Source organism: Crocodylus siamensis, chromosome 3 (assembly GCF_052110815.1).
Source record: "Crocodylus siamensis isolate JL-2025a chromosome 3, ASM5211081v1, whole genome shotgun sequence".
Taxonomy (NCBI): domain Eukaryota; kingdom Metazoa; phylum Chordata; order Crocodylia; family Crocodylidae; genus Crocodylus; species Crocodylus siamensis.
The window spans coordinates 238,721,204-238,745,505 of NC_143397.1; the positions used below are offsets into that span (position 1 = coordinate 238,721,204).

The 24,302-nt window shown below is 44.5% G+C and overlaps 1 long non-coding RNA gene across 1 annotated transcript; it reads left to right on the forward strand.

The window, feature by feature from the left end:
• The first annotated feature begins 375 nt into the window (after window positions 1-375).
• LOC149869588 (uncharacterized) lies at window positions 376-14,983 on the forward strand. The gene is made up of 3 exons (XR_016441493.1): window positions 376-506; window positions 14,652-14,718; window positions 14,863-14,983. It is a non-coding gene; the product is annotated as an uncharacterized LOC149869588 (long non-coding RNA).
• The last annotated feature ends 9,319 nt before the right edge of the window (window positions 14,984-24,302 follow it).

Sequence of the window (24,302 nt, forward strand, 5' to 3'; positions counted from 1 at the left end):
TCCTGGGGAAATTTGCAGGGAATATTACTATGATACAACCTGCTAGGAAAAACAGACAAAACAAATCCAGTTCAACCCGCCTCACCAAAGCTGCTCCATGTGCACACGGCTGTGCTCCCAGCACGGACAGTGCTGTGCACAGCTGCTTGCAAGACCGGAGCAAGAACCACAATGCCTGTCATCCTTGTACAAACCACCGGAAAAAAAGCCCGAGAGAAAGGACGAACTTAGAGAACAGCAGATTGTTAAAGTCAGGCTCTGGCCAGAAAGTAAAACAGGGCTAATTCCTTCACTGAAAATACCCACTATCCCACCTGGTACGATAAACCAGAGAACTGCTGGCTCCTTTAGCTGAATGGCAATTGAAGCAGCTTCACTGGGAGAAAGAAACAACGGGTGGATCACCCATGACCTACGTTGTTAAGTGCTTTATAATGTCAGCCTCCATTGCCTACTTGCTGGATTTTTCAACAAACATTTTTATGCTTCCAAGTGCTTCTCATGCTGTAAGTATCCACAAAGCCACCTCATTACCACCCCCCCTTCAGATTCCTTTTGTGACTCTCCTTTGCTGTGATGCCTACAGAAAACTCACACTGGTGATGTACTATATTGCCTAGCATGTTGATCAATACTCATCCTTTACATGTGCTCACCTGTTATATGTGATCTCTTGTGTTACACTTGGTTTACATGATAAACTCCACTGAACAGATTCTGTATTTGTATGTTGTCTAACAAAATGGGATTCTGGTACGTGGCTAGTACTCCTAAACACCATGGTAATAAAATAAAAACAACACCTGCAAATGCACCTTGCAAATCTATACGGAACCCAGAGCAGATTGTCATGCATAGGTGTGGAGTATTATTAAGCTCTGCTTTGCTTTCTGGGTGGTCTTGAGGTGTAGGCTTGTGTAGTGTAATTAAATCGGGGGATAACAAAAGCATTAACTGCAGTGGTGAATTCAATATCTGAGAAGGTTGTACAACTTCCTGGCCAGGCAGAAGGAAAAAAAATCCAGAACTGGTTGGGACTTTGATAAGTATCCTACATTGTTTACCAGGGTAGCAAAGAACATATAACACCCTGTTATTACTTGTTTGTATTGCAGTAGTACCTAGTGGTTTCAGCCAGGTTCTGGAATCCATTGTGCTGACTACTCCATGTATTATATGGGACAGCCTTAGCTCCAAAGAGCTTGTAATCTCACTTACAACAGTGGGTGAAACAAATAAATGGAAGGGATGTGGTGACTTAACTTCCCTGGTGGGTGGTGAAGGTGTAGCTGAAATACACATTTTTTCCCAACACTGTATGAGACTGTTTTCACAGACTAACTGCATAGAGATAATTGGTCAACATACAGAAATTACTTTTTTTAAAGAAGTAGATTTAAACAATATAGTTATATGCACGAGGAAGGAGATTTCATGTACAGTAAAAACTAGAAAGAAAGTTCCAAGTTGTTTCAATGTGCAGATAGATAATTATTTATTTTAGGGAATATGCACAGTTCAGTTTCTTGTGTTTGCCTTTTGGCTCTTGTATCACATTTACCAGTTTACTTTAAAATTCTGAGGACTAAAAGAATAATTATTCGTGACCAACAAGATTCTCAGGCGGTCTCAGAAATACGAGCAGAAAAGCTCCCAAAATTAAGAGAGTTAACAGCACTGAATATATTGGGTCACCAAGCAGTGAACTGAGGCCACTTGGTCACTATGCACAGGCCAAAGAAAGAACTATGGTGATTATTTTCAGCCATTACCGCATCAGTAATTAAGAGGTATTAAGGACTGTTGTTTTTATAACCAGTTCATGAACCATCACTTGGTTAGACTTCTTACCCAGTGTTGGATTTAAAGTAACATAGTGATGCAGGATCTGTCTCTTATGACTATACATGTAATGGGCAAAAGGGGCTGTAACATCAATAAACAGTTTGGAAAATCTAGATTACCTTTGTTGGGAAAGGTGAATAATATTTGCCCTTTTCTAATGTCTTGCTTCGAAGGCCAGGTGCAGACATTACACTTTTACTGGTATAAGTGACTGAAAACTGGTCTGTACCTGTAACAGAACAGAAGTTCGGCACGTAAAACCAGTTATACCCATAACAGAACAGAAGTTCAGCATGTACAGACTAGTTTAAAAATGGTCAAATCCAGTCTAAGATTTGTCCCCCCTCCCCAACCAAAGGGCCTATATGTGTTTTGTTTGCTATCTATCTAAACTGTGTCTCTTAGAGAAAACTGTGTAATGTTGATTCAGCCTCAGACTTTTTGAATGTCTGTACCTAGCCTAAGTGTCCCTCAGTCCTTCACAAGTATTAGCTAATTTTCCTAATACCCTTATAAGGTGGATTGTGGGGTAACTCTTCCATACTTCAATTTCCCCATCCACAAAATGGCTAAGGCTCAGATTCACAAATCTTAGGCACCTTGGTCCAAAATATAGATCTTCAGAATCCATGTCCATCTGTCATCTAGCCCTGAATGTAACTCAGGTTTTCATATTAAAATTCGGCTCTGAACATGTCATTATACAAGAAAAGGTCACTAGAAGAGAGCTCAGGAGGTTACTAGTTCAGCCCCTTGCACAAGGCAGGATCATCCCTATATCATCCATCAAGCCATCCTCAACCTAACCTGCATGTCTAACTTGACCTTAAAACAGAAGCCACAGCCCCTGTTCTGCCCTGTTCGTAACAGGATTGAGCAGCTTGGCTTCCATCTCACACTTCAGCCTCATTGGGTTCCCCATAAAAGGCGCTCTTCCCCGTCTTGCCATGACCCAGTAGGTGCTGTCAGAGCAGGCCTATTCCCTCAGACCCTGAAAAACAGGCAGAGCCCTTCTCCTTCATAACATGGCTGGAAGACAAGCTGCCTCCCCTCCTTTCATGCAATAATCTGCTAGAGTGGTCACTCAGGATATGAGTTATTTCCTTCTCTTCCTGGGAGGATTCAAGCCAACATATACCATGCTCTGGAAGAGTGTCCTCCTGTTGATGGGCTATTTTAGAAGGACGGAGAGAACAGAAAGCTCTCCTTATTTCTCTCTCATGTTAAAGCTGCTTCATTTTGCATAAAAAAAATAAAGATTCATTGAGAAAAATGAGAGAGCATGAGCCACATGACTCACTAGCCTTGTGGGAAGAGGAGAATACTGGGTTTCATTTCTGCCTCCTTGCTTATGAATTTTGTATTGACATCGTTCTTGGAGCAGGGACTGGAGCCGATCTCTGCTCCCACCCCTGCATATTGAGATTAGTTGTGTTGCCTTTCTCTGATTCAGTGAATCTTGAAGCTGTATACTTAGGGGAGAAGAGAGCCCATAATCTGCAGGTTAGGACTCTCTGGTGGGAGGAATCAGTATAAGTTCCTTGTTGCAGAAGGAGAAATTGAATCCAGGTATCTCTCATCCTGGGTCACTACTCTGTTGGATCAAATGGGTTAACTTTACCCCCTTTAACCATGTTTTAGAAGAAGAGTGACCCCTGTTCACATTTGGAAGTAAAGAGCACATGTTGCTTATTCTCTAGTAGTATGAATCCTGCATGGAGGTAAACGCTTCCTGGTAATGCTGTGTAAGGGGTACTAAGCCCCTCAAAAGAGCAGGCTTTAAGACACTCTTCTTCCTTCAGCGTTTACTGCTGGCTACTTGAGGCAACTTCCTACTGAGCATACTGGCTGTTGCAGATCCCTTTTTAAGGCACCTAAGTCTGTCCCTGTATTGAATACGAGCCTAGGGGGGAAGGGCTATGGATTCTGCTATGGCAGCCAGGAATTGTGACCCTCAGCACTGCAGCATCTAATCTCTTTATGGACTGGCCTGTATCACTTCTACCAGCTTCAAAACCAAGCTTGTCTAGGAGGATGCCTACACTGTGATATTTTGCAGCAAACACTGCCTACCTCGTTCCACTTGCACACTCCACACCTAGGTAGCAATATGGTGGTTAGGCTGCTCCGGACATTTCTTTGTATCTGTTCTCAAGAGCTGGGTCCCCAGTAAGTTTCTGGGCAGCCAACTCATCACCTTCTGGGCCTCATCCATGAATTTCTGGATTTGGAGCGTGCAAGAGGAAGGAGGTGGAAGGGGCTACCATGGGGTATACATACCCGAGCTCACCAAGGAAACAGTTTTAACCATTAGACACTACATATTCCCCCCACCCCTAAAGAATCAACATAATTAAACTTACAAACAGAGGACAGGATGGGGTCTTCTGGGTCCCTGCATTGAGTTCAGTCCCCTGCATTCACAGGTAATTGTTAACCAAAGGAATTGCAACTCCAGATCTTCACCACAACTTGGATACCTGAAACACCAAGACCTCCTTATAACTTGCCAAAGGAAGTGGAACCAAGCATTTTTGGAGCTAACCATTTTTCATATTTTAAAAACTTTAAAAGAAAAAATAAGATGATGACAAAGAAACCCCCTCCCACTTCCAACAGTAATAAGAAAACCAAGAGACCTCCATGGTGTCCAGGATGGGTAACAAGTTTTCTTGGAAAACTTGAGGTCTCAATTACACAAAAACTGGACTAAATACTATTTAATGCCTCATTGAATTTTCTGTATGAATTGCAAATTTGTTGCCATTTCTCCTGAGGAGTAATATATACCCTATATTGACAGCTGCACTGCATGCAATTGAGTATTGGCCTTGTTACAGCTCTTAAAGTCTACCCACTTCTCATTCCAGCAGAAGTAAATTATAAGGCTATTCAGAGCCAGTGTCACGAATGTTGGCATCTTGGGCAAAAGAGTCATATGGCAGCTATTGCTCCCCTTCCATTCTGGAGCTGCAAGAAACAAAGGTTGACATTTTTCTTTCCTAAAAAAGTAAATGATGCTACTTTAAAGGTTACATTGTATATGTAACAAGTTACCCAGGAGCAACAGCCAGAGATTTTCTGTCTGAGGCAGGATCACAAAAACCGCTGTCACTGCTGCAGCTTTTAAAAGGCACATCGTCTTCTTCCTCCCATGAAGACCATTTCACCTTTCCACCACACAATCTGCACCTTTCCATTCTCTCTTAGGAAGCTAGTATCATGGTTGGTGCTGGTTTCTAACTCCCCTTGTCTTCTCTGAGAACAGGAACTGATATGAGGTTGAGCTTTCAAGCCACTCCTTTATTTATGCACTTCAACATGGCCAGGGACAGCCTGGTCTTCCATCTGTACATCCATCACATCCATGAGAGCAGCCCTGACATGCAGGCTAAGGTGTCCAGTGAGAGCAGGCTTGGATCCCTTGAACACATTTCAGATAATGAAGGTGTACACTGCCCAGGGGGTTGGCACAGTATACCCACTTTTTGGGACTTCTTCCTACTAGGTTCTTTTCTTCTTCCGACTCTTCCCCATCTGTACTTTCACCTGCCACAACTTGATGGAACCAGTAGACAGGGAAAGGCCACTCTCAGACACAAGGTCCATGCAAATTGTGCCTTCCAGATCAGAGCCCACTATTTGGGGCACAGTGGGCATGTCATAGACTTAAGGGCCTAACGCTACATATTACGCTACAGCCTTGCAGTCCAGGCTGGCTTCTCCCTGTTGGGCTTGGAGCTAACCTCCCAGTCTCTGTCCTCTGCCTTCCCAGTCAAGTTTGATGTCTGGGAAACTTTATGAGCAACCTTTTTCCATGGTCTTCACCTCCCCTACAGGCATACTCTGGATCACCGGACCAAGGATCACCCACAAACCTGGGTGTTGACTCAACTCAAAACAAAGATGATCTGCCTCAGGTTTGTCTCGCTCTGGGGCAGCACTCTCCAAGCCAAACCCAAAGAATAAGCAAGTTCCCAATGCAGTCTTCTCTGCCCATCTGCCACCTGGAGTTACTTCTCCCCGGTTCTGAGTTTGATTCCTGCGTTTCCACAAGAAGCTTCTTCCCCTGGAACTCCTACAGCCAGACTGCCTCGCTGGCCCAAGACTGCCGAGACTGGAGCTTATAAAGGGTGATGCAGGTCATCTGACTCCTCTACTTCCACCCTGGGGTCATAATGGGCTGACTGCCCTTGGACCCGGTGGCGGTTTTCTTTCAAACTCCTCAGCCTGCTAGTGGGCTGCGGTAGCACCGAGCAAATGTAAGTAACAATGACCAAATAATGCAGGGGTGTAATGAGAGAGTGAGAGCAAGAGGCCAAGGCAGGCGGGAGATGCCCTGAAGGGATAGGATGATCCAGGAGACCCTAGAGAAGGGCAAGGGAGGGAGTGAAGGGGAAGAAAGGAGGGAGGGAAGCCCAAACACCCTTGCCCCTTGAGTAATGAGGTAGGGGTTCTGTTACAGAAGGCTAGAAAAAAATGAAGCTCATATAATGAAGTTGCTACCTTGTTACCATACCATACCATACCATACCATACTCAGCAGAGACAATCTAAGTAGTGATAAAAGCCTGACAGCTGCCTGGGACTGGAGTAGGCTCTGATGACTGCAGTTGTACCAAACACTGCAGCAGCCCAGCTTCAGGGAGTCCTGCTTAGGGCCCGCGCTTAGAACAGAGACTGTTTTCCGTTTGGCCCGCCCCCTGCCAGACCAACCTTTCAATGCTGTGCCACAGCACTGGGGGAAAGAGTTGGCTGGCATTTAAGTTTGCATTCATAGTCATGGGGGCCATAGAACAAGAGGGTTCACTGGCTCTCCTGGTTTTTTCTGAAGGTTTGAAGAACACCTGGGGGTCTTTGTATGCTAGAGGCTGTATTGTGCCTTGCTTTCAAACTAGGATCCTGGAATTTAATCCCTTAATTCAGGAGGGTTTTACACACACACACACACACACACACACACATATGCACACACATGCGCGCACACACACGCGCGCACACACACACGCGCGCGCGCACACACACACTATTGGAATTAAAAAAATAAATTGCTCCTCCACTAGCACCTCATAAGGTAAAATTTTAAAAGCAGAGGCCTACTCAAGAAAAACATATGCGCCACAAAGAGGCATTAAAATTGTCAACGTGCTTTGACATGTTATCCACACCTGTACATGCGTGTTTATTCCATACCTGAGTGCAAGTGGTCATGCATATTTCTTATGCACACGAAGTGGGTGTGGTGGAGTCCTGCTCCCATTAATGCTCCCCTAGACTTCCAGGGCTAAGCCTCAGCTACAAGCAACTTGTATTAGAGGTAAGAACACCAAACTCTAAAAATAAAGGTTCATAACTGAAGTGTTGACACATCCTTAACTACAGTGTGGCAGTGTTTTTCTTCTCTTGGCATTCAGTACTTACTCGGCTGGTCTATTTCAGTGCAGTTAGTTTCCCAAGATATTAAAGCTCTTCATGTTTTCTTTCCAAATAACTTTGATTTTTGTCACTACAGTTTCTTTACTTTTTTTTTTTATGGTTACATAAGAAAGCAAGTTGTTTTAAAAGGCCAGATCAAAGGTTTAAACTGGAGTCACTCACTGAACAACCAAGAATGGTGACAAATAAGAAAAGTGATATTGCTGGATCCTGTTCTACAGGTGACAGCTCCCTTGGGTTGAATATCAAAGTTGTTAAAAAAAAACAAAAACAGGTTTAACTGGTTATATGTTAAAGATATACAGGTATTTTACCAGCTCCTTATTTCCTGTTCTAGCACCACTTTTTAAAATGCTACAGAGGTGTGGTAACAGTCACCCCACATTCCAATCTTGAATCTAAAGGCCACATCCTACAGTTCTGATCTAATCAAGTTTCCTATTAAAGCTAATGGGATTGCAAAGATGTCACTGAGGTCAAAATATGATTCCATTCACAAATTTTGCCTCCACAAGGGCTGAAGAATCTGTTCCAAGATCCAGCAAAGGCATAACCAACACCCAGTGTGTGTCCTTGGAATGTTCTCCAGGGTCAGAGAAAGGAATTCTTGTCACATACAAATAGTAGTCTTGCACCAGCTGCTACCCCAGGCTCAGGTTTGGAGGCATGTGTGCACACATTGTGTACCTCAAAATATCCAACCCACAAATCTTCATTGCACACTGAAGCATAGGGAACCCCATCTGAGCTCTGAACCATGTTAATGTGTGCCTTCCCTGAAAAAGCAATTGAGATCTTCTTCCCTTTAATGCACAAGAGAACTCCTCTGGTTCTCGCTGCATGGTGGAAGAGAGACATAGGATTTCCCCATAACAGCACAAAAATATGACCAGTGCAAGAAGTATAACACAGACAGCACCTCAGTGAAACCTGCTGCTCTGAGAAGTGGGTGAAAATTAAACAGGTAAGAACTTTAGAAATAATGCAACTTACTCTCAGTGCTTCTATAGTATTATGCTATTTGCAGCGTGCACATGACTGCTCAGTTCTTTCTTGTTTTTTACTGCCAATCTCTGTGAACATTCAATTTATCCCCTTTGTTACCTTATATGTATGTGTCTAGTTGTCCTCTGACTTATTTGCATCAATATACATCAGGAGTTGCTCCCCTGAAATCAGTGTAAAATTGGTATTAAGAGAAAAAAAGAATCAGCTCTTCTATAGTTTTGTTCATTTGAGCCTGTTTACATGCTCCAGAAATAGGAAACAAAGCTACAGTGTCTGTAATTAATTCAACGGGGAAATTACTCTTTTGTGTCACACTGGCAGTCATGGGGAACTTTGACAGTGCATATCTTTCCCAAATCCAGCTGACTGGATTCACAAGGCTGAAGAGAAAACCATTTAAAATGTGGTTTTTGTTTTAGTGCTATCATTTGTAGAACAGCATTTTCAAAGGCCAAGAACAATTTGGAGAGAAGGTGGGAACGGTTCCTAGCCAGGCATAGGAACCACATGTAGCAGTAAAAGAAAAGGCCCACCACACAAGGCGAAGCCAATTTTCATTAGTAAGTTTAGATCAGGGATGTCAAAATAGTCTGGACCTGCAGGCTGGATGAGTGGCACGGAAACACTCCATGGGCCAGATCAGGCCCATGAAAGTCCCCATCTGGTACCACCCACCCCCTCACTTCCCAAGCCCCATGGGCATGCCAGATTGCGTGCATGCAACAGTGGCTCTGTCCATCCCTAACCTGAACTGTATGTGACTTCTGCCACCCACCCTCGCCAGTCTGGGGCAGGCACCGCATGCAATGCAGGTCACAGACAGGCTGGAGCAGGGTTTGTATGTAGTGTGCATGCTGGATAGGTTCCACATGGAGGTGGTATGCAGTGCAGTCCCAGACAGGCACCACATGCAGTGTGTGTCCTGGACCCTGCACATGGGGCCAGCCTGAAGACATGTAGGTCAATTCTGAGATCTAGGGGCAGCACTGGGGGCCCAATGATGGGGCTCTGCATGCCGGATCTGGCCCACAGACGGTATCTTTGACATCCTTGGTTTAGATGGATTCTACATTTCTTTTCTAAATCAAAAATTTTAAATTAGATCTATAAATCTGATAGATACAAACAGAAACTAGATGTGCAAGACAGACACCAAGTTTTTGCAAGTCCATTTTGAAAGAAGCCTAATGGAAGTAGATTCCCACACGCCTTTGAAATTCAATGAGAGTTGGTTGCCTTAAGCCAAAATTCATCTCCTCTCTAGGTAGGTGAGTAGCGTTTACATGGCTGAACTAGCCTTATAAGTAGCATTTTGGGCCACTCATGAATTTTAGCTTTTATTCCCCAACTTATCTAGCCCTTCTGAGTATGTTGTTTTTGCACTAGGCATTAACTAGCTATGGGATTAAACAGAGGCAGTAGTGGAATAACTTCTGCTCTGTTGGGCTGAGAACTCAGGCCCCATCCCTCTGACAGCAGTGTTTATCTTGCTGAACCACAGAGCAAGACTCCTTCTGGTTTACCCTCCATCTTGCCCCATAGATACTGTCTCCACTCTTGGCTGCCTACTGGACCAGCTTATGGAGAGGCACAGGAAGTTGCTCTTGCTTCAGCCTATTTTCCTGTGTTCTTAAGAACTAGTGCAGTGAGGGCCCAGTCCATTGCTAGGACCATTAGGCTTACTATGATACAAATATTACAGTTGCTCTTAATATTTATTTTTCATACACTTATCATATTTTAATATTTACACAAGTAATATAGTTTAGTTACAAATACCGTTTAGTGATTGACAAAGGAGTCCAGTACAGTGAAGAATATGTGGAATGCCTTATTAATAATGTAGGTGATTCTTAAAGTGTAATGGAGTACTATCTAGACACCAGTGAAACAAAATTTTAATTATAGATTTTTAAAACAGTGTTTCCTTTTTAAATACAAAGCAATCAGTTAATGTATATCTGAACTAGGCTGTCTAAAATTAAAGTGATATTAAAAGCATGGTCTTGATTTTTTTTTTTAAATAAAAGTGTGGCTAATTTCTCCAGTGTTTTCACTACAGTACATTTTCTCTGGCGTGAACGAGTTGATCACAGATAACACCAAATAAACAGGGAGAGGGGTCTTATTTTATCACAAGTTGCTTGCTTATGCTTGTTAAAATACAGAATAAACCCTATTTGATTAGCTTAGCATCAACATAATTGAGACAATTATGTTTTTCTCTCCCCCCTGAAACTGATTTGTGGGAAATATATGTATTTTTCAAAATTTTGTTTGAGTCTAATCACACCGATTCCACTTCCTAAGGTTTCCTTAGGACAGGAAGTTCCCCAGACCCTCCAGCTGCTCTGTAAAAGTTGACTTCTTGTTAGTTCCCTATGTTGCTAATGCAGTTTCTTGGAACAGCTCCTAGCCAGTCTCATCATACCCCCTGCCTGGAGACACAGACCACAGACGCCTATGGCAGAACTTCAGGGTCCATAGATCAGGGAAGCCCTGGTATCATGGCTTCACCTTGTGTTCTCTGAACATCTGGGCAGCTGCAGAGCCAAGTATCAAGCCCTGTTTGACAGGGAGTCCCATGTCTTTATGTTCCTGGCTCTATGGCTGCAAGTGCTGGTGTGGACTCCTCAGTCTCCCCAGCCCTCAGGACATGGCCATGGTAGGTTACCTTGGAGCCACACACCTTGGAGTCCCACTAGGAAGACTTTCTCAGGGCTGAGAGTCCAGGGCTTTTATACTCCTTGTAGGTGACTCCTGGGTGCCTTGGGTCTGCTGAGAGTCTGCCAAGAATCCATCTGCACCCTGCTTTGGACTCACTGAAACCTGGTTGAATCAATCTGTCCTGTTTCAGGTTCATTGTCTCAGTATTTTCTAACAAAACTTTGTTTTGCTGGGAAAGTTCAAGTTGATACAGTTAAAAAAACAACAACCCCAAAACTTCACTGCAGCATTCATGCTGTAAGGAAATTCCCACCCCCTGCTGTCTTCTGGACTTCTCCTTGATCGGCTTTACAGTGCAGAATAATTGGGGACTAGATTAGCAGGAACTTTCCTGCAAAGGCACTGTGGCTTGTGCAAAGGACAGAGCAGAAACAGCCATCCCTAAGCCTGCTGCAGTCTCAGCTGCAGCCTGAGACCCCCAGGTGAGGTTGGCAGAAGGAAGCACGGTATTACAGAGGCTGCATTCCCCCTTCTTGTGCTTCCTAGCCTGTGTCTGTGTAGGATTTCCACCATGCAGGCAAAGGGTCAGCACAGCACATCACCTGTGTATCTCCATTTGGTATTGTAGCAAATGCCAGGTGGTGGCTGAAAGACAGACATGTTGCTTATCTAAATCAATTCTATGTAGCGTAGTGGGCCTTACACAACTCCTATTGACATCAAGGGCAAGCCTCATCCATTTCAGTAGGAATAGGTTGAGATCATGTATCTATCCCATTTATAAACCCCTGTATTAGCAGAAGTGGAAACCCCATGGAAACCCCCTCACAAAGCCATGCTTTTTATTGTGTTAACCACCTACGTTTATGTTTTGTAAACCCTGTATTGTAAATCCTAAGTGCTAAAAGTAATTAAAAAGAGAGATGCATGTTTATTCTCAATAAGAGAACGATACCCTGTTCATTATAGATAAAAACGCTTTAAATCTATATGGGATGTCCAGGAAAAGCACAGTATGCTGAGGGCACGAAAGAAATGAAGTGATCAAAGAATACTGGTTTCACCAAACCATGTTGTTGCATGATACTCATAATTCAGGGCACTGTGTAGCTCGTCAACTATGATTAACTTCTTCTGGGATCTGACATCTTATTTCTCTTTGGTAGAAAGAACTGAGGTACATAATGTTCATTGTCAGAAACTTGATCAATGGAAACATGCCATTACCTAAAAGAGCATATTCTTCTGAGTCTCCTTCTGGATTCTCTAACTTGAAAAGTCCTTTTTGTTTCCTGAGCAAAACTTTAGTCTAAGTGATTCTTCACAAAATAAGTAAAAAAGAAATGTGCTTGATAGATCATTCGATGGCAAGGAAACTATAATTTGGGGATGGGACATTGTTTAGACCAGAAAACTTTTACCTCAGTGGAGCAGAAAGGGGATACTGCTGTATGCAAACAAGCATGCATTTGTTAGGTGACAAAAGATCCACAAGTACACAAGAAACTCCTATTCAAATGACCCAGTAAAATAAAAACCCCCAAACTGTTTCATAAAAGACGAATGCAAAATTAATTCTTTTAGCCTTTTACAATTTTTCAATGGCAATATTTGCTGAACAATGGTTCCTATTGATGCTGTGAGTGCTTACACATCGTGGCTTCCACCCGTTGAACAGACATCACTTTATTCCCAGCAGCTGTGTCTTCTAATTGGGAAAGAGAAAAGTTCCAAAAAATGATAAAAGACCATCTCATCACAGTGCTGAAAATCAGTTTGGAGCCTAACTGATTCTGCTGCCTTGATCATTTTTGGTTAGTAGGGTTTCTGTGAAGACTCTGTTTTCTCAAGTGACAGAGTAACAAGAGGCTAAATCTTAATAGTTTCATTTTTTTAAAAGTCTGTGTATTTTTTCATGTGCCAGAGTTTATCGGGCTAACAAAGTAAATAGAGGCCTTGTCTACAGTAGAAACGGTTTGCTGATATCACTACAGAACATCATTTAGCTATACTGGCAAATCCTCCTAGTGGAGACACAAATTACACTGGCAAAATAACTCTTTTGCTGGCATAGCTTATGCTAGTTCTTGAAATGAAGTAAGCTATCCTGGGAGAAGGACTCTTTGCTTAGGTCAGTGTGTTGGCTGGGGTGTGACTATTTCACTTCCCTAACCAACTTAGCTATGCCCGTAGACCTTGTTACTGAAAACCAGATATACCTTTTAGCTGGTCTAAAGAGCAAATTGTATGCCATCTGTCTAGTGGTGGTGGATGGGTCATTTTCGACCTGGAGGGATGTGGGCAGTGGGGTCCCCCAGGGCTCAGTCCTCAGGCTCGCACTGTTCAACATCTTCATCAGCGACTTGGACGAGGGGGTAAAAAGCACCCTGTTCAAATTTGCAAATGACACTAAGATTTGGGGAAAAGTGAGCACACTAGAGGAGAGGGACTGGCTTCAACTAGATCTGGACAGGTTACAGGGGTGGGTGGATGAGAACAGGACAGGTTTCAACACCAACAAGTGCAAGGTGATACACCTGGGGAGAAAAAAGCAGCATCATACCTACAGGATGGGGAACTCCCTTCTTGTCAGTGCAGAGGCAGAAAAGGATCTTGGCGTCATCATTGATGCCAAGATGAACATGGGCCTCCAGTGTGGGGACGCAGTCAGTGAGGCTAACCACACCTTGTCATGCATGCACATGAGAAGGCCCAAAGAGGTGATCCTCCCCCTCTATGCGGCACTGGTCAGGCCGCAGCTGGAGTACTGCGTCCAGTTCTGGGCGCTGCATGTCAGGAGGGATGTGGACAGCCTGGAGAGGGTCCAGAGGAGGCCACTCGCATGATCAGGGGGCAGCAGTGCAGGCCCTATGAGGAGAGGCTAAGAGACCTGAACCTGTTCAGCTTCCACAAGAGGAGGCTGAGAGGGGATCTGGTGGCCATCTATAAATTGGCCAAGGGGGATCAGCAGGCAGTGGGAGAGTCCCTGTTCCCCCCGAGCACTACTGGGAGTAATAAGGAATAACGGCCGCCATAAGTTGATGGAGAGTAGATTCAGGGTAGATATCAGGAAGCAGTACTTCACGGTCAGGGCGGCTAGGGTCTGGAACCAACTTCCAAGGAAATTGGTGCTTGCTGCTACCCTGGGGGTCTTCAGAAAGAGGCTAGACAATCCCTTAGCCGGGGTCATTTGACCCCAGCGCTCTTACCTGCCCACAGCAGGAGGTCGGACTTGATCTGCTCAGGACCCTCCTGACCCTGCCGACTATGAAACTATGAAACTATCCCTGACTTCGGCGTTGCTCTGGGTTTCCTCCACTCTTTCTTCTTCAGACGGGCCTTGTGGTTACAAGTGTCCCTCCCCCTGTCCCTTTCTTATCCATGCTTGACTATCCCTAGGGAGATGGCATTCCCCTGTCCTCCATTGGACAGGAGCTGTTGTATTGACAGTCCTCGTGAGAATTAAACTCGCCAAGGGGGACCAGCTCTGTGGCCCATTGGCCTTGGAGAGCTGACCCTTAGATCCTCAGGATCACAGGCTCTGCGATTCTCTAGCACTTTAGGCAGCTGCCTACAGTTTTACTGTTGTCCCGGTTCCCTTCCCCAGAAATTCCCTCTGGGTAATGAGGGTGGAGGAGCTTGTTTGACTTCCCCACAGCTTCTCACTCTGGCTTCCCCTGTCTTCTCTCCCACAGGTGAAGCCCTTCCCTGAATTGACGCTTACCTGGACCATCATTCATCTGTTCCCCTCCTCAGTCTTTGGTAAGTATCTGTCACTGGAGTTGTTCAGTTTACCATTCAGGTTGTGTTCCCTGTCGTGGCTCCATCCCCTCTGGTTTGCCTCTGTCCCAGGGGCAGTCTGTCTCTTCTCCCTGCTTCCCTTTTATTTTCTGGTTCTTCTCCCAGGAGCCAGTCTGCCCTGGCCCTGCTCCCACATGTGGCCCTGCTGGAGTCTGAGCAGCACTTTATTGGGAACACCTGGGTTCCCAGTGCTTGGCATTGTCCCGCTTTTCCCACTGTGGTCCGGCCGTGGGTAAGTTTGTTTTCCTTTGTTCCCACTGGCATATCCCCTCCCTTTTTCCCCATTTACCAGGCACTGTTACATGGGGAAAAGGGGATATCAGGTGCCCTGTTACAGTGCCCATGTCTGTGCCTTTGCTATCATTGCTTCTGTGCCTGGCATATTTGCTCTTTTTTAGGTAACTTATGTCACCAATGAATTTTCATGATCTTTCTGAGGCATCTTAGGTGTAAGGGACTGAGTTTCCTATTGTGACAACTATATGTGGTTCAGCTCTCACACACATATCGCTTTATAGACTACAATTTTTTGGGCAATTTAATTCCCCTCTTCTCCCCCAAACTCATTCAGCACTCTTCAAAAGCACTGCTGGCTTTAAAAAGACTGATTTATTGCACCATCTAAGAACACCTCACACGCCATGGTGTTTCCTAGGTGGATAAGTTTGCCCATTGCAGACAATCAGCACCCATTGATAGTAATGTTAGATGGTATGGTTTGCAAGGAGCAGGCTCGTGCATAACTTTTTTCTTCTTGAGACTAATAATAGTACAGCCAAAAATCGTAACAAGCCCCTGAAGAATGGGACTTGAAGATCCTCTTCTGTGTGGCCAAAGAAGGCACAATTGTCAGCAAATAAGAGTTCCATTACTGGTTGTTCAGAGGTCTTGATTTTGGACAGTAGGTACTGAAGATTGTTCAATTTGTCATTCACCCTAAGATATGTTTGATTCCTTTATCCAAGGTTAGAAAACTTTTGCAGTGAACATGCAAAATAAATTATTTGAGTGCTGATAGTTCTCCAGTGTTCTTTCATAATTCTCTGAGGGGCAAAGAAATGCTCCCACAGTCAACTGGGAAAGAGTGTCTCAGCACCAGGAAATGGCTATGGATCCATGAAAAACAAAGAGGACACAGTTGTGTTAATACAGCTTTGGTGTGGTCACTTAGGGCTCCTATAGATGTTCAGAGAGCCAGCTCTGACATGCTGTAAATCCACTACATTGGAGCAGACTCAATTAATCAGGAAAAAACGTGCTCCAGCAGACTGTAGCATCACGTGTATCAGTGTCCCTGCGCTGAAAAGGTGGTGGGGTGCTTTGACTAAAGCTCAATTCAAAGTGCCCTGCTGCCATTTTTCAGTACAGGGGATGCCAATACACGTACTTTTCGTTAGCGCAGCTCGCTAATTAAAGCATCCCCCATGCCCTCTGGAGCATATGTGAAAATGCCTTTAGACAAAAGCTAAGCTAACTCAGGTGCTTAGACTGGTGCCTAGACTTAGTAATTTAAGTCAGCTCTGAGATGAGGACCTACCCTGGGAAAGAAAATGCAGACTGGCTAAGTTACAACAACAGCAATACCTCATTAACTGGCTTCAGGGTAGGACCCAGTGAGTCCTAATAAACAGATCTGTGTTGTCCTGGTGGGAAGTGGCCAGCAATGTCCCTCAGGGGTCGGTGTTTTGTTCAGTTCTTTTCAACATCTTTATCAATGATGTGGACGTGGGGGTGAAGAACTCACTGGCCAAGTTCACAGACAACACCAAGTTATGGGGGAGCGTGGTCACGCTTGAAAATAGGCTACAGATACAGGCAGATCAGGGCAGGCTGGGAAGTTGGGCAGATCAGAACCAGATGAAGTTCAACATTGAGAAATGTAAAGTGCTTCATCTGGGGACGAACAGCCCCCTGGACACCTATGGGCTTGGCAGCACCAAACTGACTAGCACCATGAATGAAAGGGACCCGGGGGTAATAATAGACCACAGTATGAATATGAGCTGGCAGCGCAATGCTGTAGCCAGCAGGGCAAATAATACTTCTTGGTTTTGCTGAAGATACATCAATCGATGCATCTCCAGCAAAACCAAGGAAGTGATTCTTCTGCTCTACTTAGCATTGGTGAGACTGCAGCTGGAGGACTGCCTCCAGTTCTGCATGTTGCACTTTAACAAGGATGTGGTAAAATTTGAGAGAGTCCAGAGAAGGGCCATCCATATGATCAGAGACTTGCATGGCAAGCCATATGAGGAAAAGCTGAGGGAAGCTTTAGCTTGGAAAAGAGAAGGCTGAGAGGGGACTTGGTAGCAGCTTACCACTACATTAGGGGAATACATCAAGGGCTGGGTGAGCAACAGTTCACCAGGGCACCCTTGCAGAAAACCAGAAGTAATGGCCACAAACTCCTGTAAGACCATTTCAGGCTCAACATTACGAAAAATTTTGTCACAGTCATGGTGTCCGGACTGTGGAATAAGCTCCCTCCATGCGTGGTGCAATCACCTACCCTGGAGATCTTCAAGAGGAGACTGGACAGCTACCTCGCTGGTGTCACTTGACCCCAGTTGTCTTTTCTGCCTGGTGCAGGGGGCTGGATCCTATGATCTTCTGACGTCCCTTTCAGTCTTACAATCTATGAATCTATGAAACGTTACGTTACTTCTCATTGTTAGTTAACCATGTGCCAGTTTCAGTTATCACTATAAAACTATATGATGTCAGGCACATGAGGCATTGAGTGCTGACAAATCTGGGAAAGGAGCAGCCAGACCATGCGTGTTTGATTAAAGTATTTTTGACTGCAACCAACATTTCCTTAGCAGCATCCACCACCATGCAATGACCTTTCTTTGCAGAATGACCATAGGCACCATTTTGTTCTCTGGGAAGTCTTCAGAAATTGGAGAAATAATTATCTTTCATTGTTGTTAGCAGATTAACACCTTAAAATAATTTTATATCACTTTCAAAGAAAGGACGCACACACTAAATATTGAAACTTCAGTCCTGGTGGTTGGATAAGCAGATGCTTTTATACCTAAGTTAGATAGAAGGAAATTATCTTGTAGCCTGCCCCTCCCATAAGTTTAATTTATGACTTTGGGCAAGCAATTCAATGGTTTTGAAATGGTGATAACTATACTCAGCTATCTTACAGGGGAGCTGTGAGGAGGATGACAGGGTCAATGGTTGTGAAGTGTTTTGATGTGCTGTGACGGGAAATATGAAAGAATTGCCAGAATAAATAACTAAATCCAAACAGTCACAGTAAGAAAAAATGAGAAAATGTACCTGTACCTATAACAGGACCAGTGCCTAAGGGGTGGGTGTCATGCCCTCTGGTGGCAACTCATCTCCTGCTCCACTCTAACTGAGATACCTCTTTTTGCTCTCGCCTGTCCTGCCTTGGTCTTGTTAACAAGTTCAGAAAGGGAAGCTGTCCAAGGGTCTTAGAATGAGTCTTTAGCCTGTCCTCTTACCCGTGGATCCCTCTCAGGCCCTGTGGTTCTCTGTCAAGCTTTCCCACTAGGAGGGCCTTCTTGACTCACATGCGTGCCCTCCCTGCTCTCCTTTCCCCCCCTCCCCTGCAGGCATGCATTGCCTTACAGGCTAATCATGGCCTCCAACTTCCCCTGCATCCATGCCCATGCCTTTCTGTAACAGTCAACAGTTCTGTGGGTCTCTGACCCTCAGCAGTGCCTCTCCTGGGCTACTGTATTACTGCTTGCCCTGTTCCCCCAGCAGACTCAAGCCTTATGTGCTTTGCTGGCACTACTGGGACCTCCTGGCCTGCACTACAGTCCCAAACCTGGTCTACCAGTTAAAACTCAAACACAGAACATAAGGCCACTGGCTATAACTTTAATTCTCTAAGCACACTGACTCTCTTCTGAAATTCCCATCGATACTGAGTCTAATCCCCTGCAGCCCTTAGCTCTTTGCTGACATCATTCTAGGATAGCAGGATCTATGCTGAGCTCTTATCAGCAGACATCTTACAGCAGAACTCCTTCCCCTTCAGTACAGGCAACCCCCGCTTAATGCTGTTTCACTCAGTGCTATTTTGCTATAATGCTCATTTTAAATTGATACCCAATTTCACTTAGCGCTCAGCTAAGTTATGGCTCAGTTTTGTTATAATGCTTGCGGTCACCAGCTTGGGTCATTAAAAACAAGCGTGGTCGCCATCTTGGGTTGTCAGATACTTTTGGTTTTGCTTAACGCTCGCTTTGCTTAATGCTCGGTTTTTCAGCAACCAATTCAGAGAGCTAAGCACGGGTTGCCTGTATTGCACTAGTGCTGTGCAACTAGTACACCAATATGCACTTCCCATTTCTTGGCTCTGACTGCCTCGTCCTTTACAGCCAGCCCTACTCTTGATTTCCTGAGCACAGTTTCCCCCTCTTTTCCTCTCTATAAGTAACAGGAGCCATAGCTCTCTGTTATAGTACTGTACTTGGAAAGTCTAAGTAACTAGCTGTAGGCTTCATTCTGAGTCATTGGCAGAGACAGGACCAGAACCCAGGCATTCCTAGCTCTTGCCCCTCTTATAAACAATTTTTGGCTGGAACTGTAAGCTTCAAATAGCCAATTTATGTACAAACTGGGACTAAACTAATATATTTGCCACAGTCTGTCATCTCTGCTTCATGGTTATCAATAATGATTCCATGCCATTCAGCAGTACAATATATCCAACCATATGTCCTGTGACATTTTGCAGTTATGGATGCCACATTTTGTGAAATGCCTATCATTGAAGTGAAAGGAATATCACAAGTTGACCTTCTGGCTGTGACATGCATGTGTTCGTCAAAAGACAGTCACATGCTTTGCCTCTTCTTATGTGGCTACATGCCAAAAAAGCTGCAGCCACATCCTGACATTTTCAGCAGTTTCCATGCTGGTGTTTTTCTATCATATACAGGATTAATTAAAATGAAGGGTAGTGTACCACACATTTGCCTTTGTGCTCCATATAGATTTCATAGACATTAGGGCTGGAAGGGACCTCGGGAGATCATCGAGTCCAGCCCCCTGCCCAAAGGGCAGGAAGTCAGCTGGGGTCATAGGATCCCAGCAAGATAAGCATCCAATTTACTCTTGAAGGTGTTCAATGTAGGTGCTTGAACCACCTCCGCTGGCAGACTGTTCCAGACCTTGGGGGCTCGGACAGTAAAGAAATTCTTCCTTATGTCCAGCCTGAAACGGTCTTGCAGGAGTTTGTGACTGTTCGACCTTGTCATCCCTTGGGGTGCTCTGGTGAACAGACGTTCCCCCAGATCCTGGTGGTCACCCCTGATAAACTTATAGGTGGCCATCAGATCACCCCTGAGCCTGCGCTTTTCCAGGCTAAAGAGTCCCATGGCTCTCAGCCTGTCATCGTAAGATCTGTTTCCCTGACCTCTGATCATGGACGTGGCTCTCCTCTGGACTCTCTCAAGCTTCTCCACATCCTTTTTGAATTGTGGAGCCCAAAACTGGATGCAGTACTCCAGCTGCGGCCTCACCAAGGCCGAGTACAAGGGGAGAATGACGTCCCGGGATTTGCTCGAGAAGCATCTATGGATGCATGCCAGCATTTTGGTCGCTTTACTAGGCGCAGCATCGCATTGCAGGCTCATGTTCATCTTGTGGTCAATGATGACCCCCAAGTCTTTTTCTTCTGTAGTGCTAACCAACGTAGCACTGCCAAGCCTATAAGGGTGCTGCAGGTTTTTCCTCCCAAGGTGGAGAACCTTGCATTTTTTGGTATTAAACACCATCAGGTTCTCATCTGCCCATTTGCTGAGCTTGTCCAGGTCAGCCTGGATCACCTGCCTATCTTCTGGCGTGGATGCTTTGCCCCAAAGTTTGGTGTCATCGGCGAACTTGGCCAGTCCACTCCTGACTCCAATGTCCACATCATTAATGAAGATGTTGAACAGGATGGGTCCCAGGACAGAGCCTTGAGGGACCCCACTGGTCACACGGCACCACGATGAGTGACTGCCATCAGTTACAACCATCTGGGTCCGACCACGAAGCCAATTTCCCAGCCAGCGGATCGTGGTGTAGCCAAGGCCACAACTGGGCAGTTTGGCCAAGAGGTGATCATGGGATACCAGATCAAAAGCTTTTTTGAAGTCAAGATATATGACATCAATCTCTTCTCCCTTGTCCAGGTGATAGGTCACCTGGTCATAGAAGGAAATGAGATTGGTCAAACAAGACCTACCCACAACAAACCCGTGCTGGCTATCCCTTAGGATGTTAGCCTGGGCCAGTCCCTCAAGGATGGCCTCCTTAATAAACTTTTCTAAGATCTTCCCCAGGATAGAAGTCAGGCTAATGGGCCTGTAGTTAGCCAGATCCACTCTCCTCCCTTTCTTGAAGATCGGCACCACATTGGCCAGGAAAGAGAGAGGCAGAAGGCTGGGAGATTGGGGCTGGAAACTGAGGCAGAAAGCTGGGAGATCGGGGGCAGATAAAGTGGTGGCAAGGAGGAAGCAGTCAGGAAACAGACAAAAACTCAACTCGGGGTTTCAAAATAACAGGATTATTAAACAGACAATACACTATACAGCCTCATGAAGTTATTGGTTCCTACACACACACACACACACACACACACAATCACTCACAATGAAAGCAGAAGAAAAAGATTTAGTGGAAGGATTGGAGTCCAGGAGGTAGGGAAGAGAAACAGAGTCCAAGTCCTTTGCTTTGGGAAAGAAGGTCGGTGATAGGTACCTATCCTGGGTTGTGAGTTGATCCTCAATGGCCAGCTGGGGTCCTTTCCAGCAAGGTGTTGTCCAGGGTGGGGTCACTGACAGGGCCTCTGGGTGGATAGGTATTGTGGCATGGTGTTGGTCCTGGTGGAGAGGTTGTTCCACTGGGTCTGTATTCACTGCGCCCTTTTATAGGGGCAGACCTCCTATGACCCTAGTGGCAGGGGCATGCTCAGACAGGAGTCAGCCGCTGGTGTACTGAGCATGTGCACTCCTAGGTAAGGACATGCAGTTTCAGGTGTCTATAATGGTGGGTTGATTGATTTCTGCAGCAGTCTTAGTCTTCCAAATCTTGAGCCAGGGAGGGTCAATGCACAGTGGTGGTTGGGTCGTTGAGTTGATGGTTCGGTCATTCAGAGGGAGCTATTTTTAAACGTACTGCCATTTTCTCTTCAAGCACCCTCATTCATCCCCATTCATTCAGGAACCAATTTACATAGGAGGGGTAGGTATGAGTCATAGGTTACAACATCTTACACAAAAGGGCATGGGGACAACATGGGAACAAGATGGGAACCTGACGCACAAAATGGATACTTGACATCACTCATGCCAACCCACATTGCAGGCCTAAATCATACAATGTTAATATAAAACAATAAAAATCAATGCACAAATGATAGGAATACAATCTAAAACAGTAAAAATCAATACAAACATAACAAAACACTATTTACAATATAAAAAGGGGCTTGTTACAATAATAGCATACAAGAACTTATCTTACCTAGTACTACTTGTAATCACTTATAAGGGATAGAGAGGACATAGAAAAAGTCAGAAATGGTTAGGGGAAGGGAAGGAATGTATTTTTAAATGAAAAAAACAACAACTGGGAGTTTTGCTACAGTGTGATAACTCATATGATTGTTTTATCAACATAGAGGGGTATACCTTATTTCAGAAGGATAGGCTGGGTGGGAAAGGAAGTGGTACTCTCTAGAATATTTACGTGTATGTTCCCATCCAGGAGGCAAACTCGTGTATTTGGTTGAAGATCAAGGGAATAAAGAAATAACAGTGACATCACAGCAGAGGTCTGATTCTAAGAAAGGAAATTCATGAGAAAAGCAGAAAAGGAACTGGTTTGGCAGCTATACCATTGAGAAGTGGGTTAAAGTGGAACATAGATGTAACATGAGCCAGAACTGTGCTGCTATTGCAAAAAAGCAAATGCGGCTTTGGGCTGCGTTAACAGAAGTCTTTTATGCAAGATACAGGAGGTGACAGTATTGCTTTAATGTATCACCTGCACTGCTTAATACTCAGACAGAGTACTGCATATAGTTCTGGGCTCTGCATTGTAAGAATGTAGGGAAATTGGAGAGGATCTAGATGAGAGAACTAGGTAAGGTTTGGTTTAGATTAAGGGAAGATTTGAAAGCAGTTTTCAAATATTTGAAAGGCTGCCATATAGAAGATGGAAACCAATTCTTCTTTCTTGCCACAGAGAACAGGATGTGAGGCAATGGGCTTCCATTGCATGTCCGATTTAGATTAAACCTCAGAAAACACTTCCTATCTCTAAACTCCATAGGGTAATGGAACAAGCTGCAGTGGATAGCAGTGGATTCTCATTCACTGGAGGATTTCCAGATGAGGCTGGATAGGCACTTGTCTGATTTTGGAAGATCAAATCTTGAATTTGTGTAGGGGATTATTCTAAGTGATCCTTGAGGTCCTTTCTAACCCTATGAGTCTATGATTAACTAAGGGCACTGAAGCGCTGTAAATCCAGTGTGTTAGAGCAGATTAATCGAGGCTGATGAAAATTAACTCATTCCAGCAGCCTCCAGCATCATGTGTATCAGCGTCCCTGCACTGAAAAATGGTGGCAGGGCACTTTCCACTAAAGGGGATGCTGATACACGTGATGCTCAGGTGCTTTTTATTAGAGTGGCTTGCTAATTAAATCACACCTCTCCCTCTCAGAGCACATCTATAAATGCCCTGTAGTCCCAAATCTACACTTAGACACAATTATCTTTAATTTTGTGCTTTAATCCATAAAGACTTTGCTCGTATAATGAACACTTCTGAGCAGGAGCTGAACTAGATGACTTCATGAGGTCCCTTCCAGTTCTACTTTCCTATGATTCTTTGGTTAGGCTCCTAGGGGCATTTTGACACATGTAAGCAAAGCAACGCTAGCAGTAATATAAGTGATGAAATGCTCATCAGCTCTGAGAACATGGCGGTGGTGCACTTTTGAACTAAAACACATCAAAGGTGCTTTAGTTCAAAAGTGCATCACCACCATTTTCTGAGTGCTAATGTGTATTTTGCCATTTGTACAACTGCATGTGATGCATCATAGTGCGTGTCAGCTCGCATTCAGAGGATAGGTTCAAGAAGTGGCAGGTCTCTGGTGCATCACAGGACCAAAAAGTATAAATTCCCCTACTAGCTCTTAATCACTGAAGTCAGGTCTAGAATGGGTGTGGGAAACACTCAGCCTTGAAAAAGGGAAACATACGCCTCCTTTCAAACCAAAACCTTTACATTACTTGAGGTTTGAAGAGAAAGTTGTGTTTCCCTTTTTTGAGCCTAAGACCAACAAAGGTGCTAAATTCCCTTAAAATAAAGCTTAGCTGCTGTAGTTTAAATGTCCAAGCCAAAAGCTGAAAATGTAATACTAGAAATATTCCATTTTCAAGCAAACCATAAGCTGCAACTTGCCCAGAGAGAAGCTTTGAAACAAATAATGTTGAATAGGCACCTATTAAACTGTTCACTGTGGATTATTCATGCATATGGAATTAAAGTACTCTC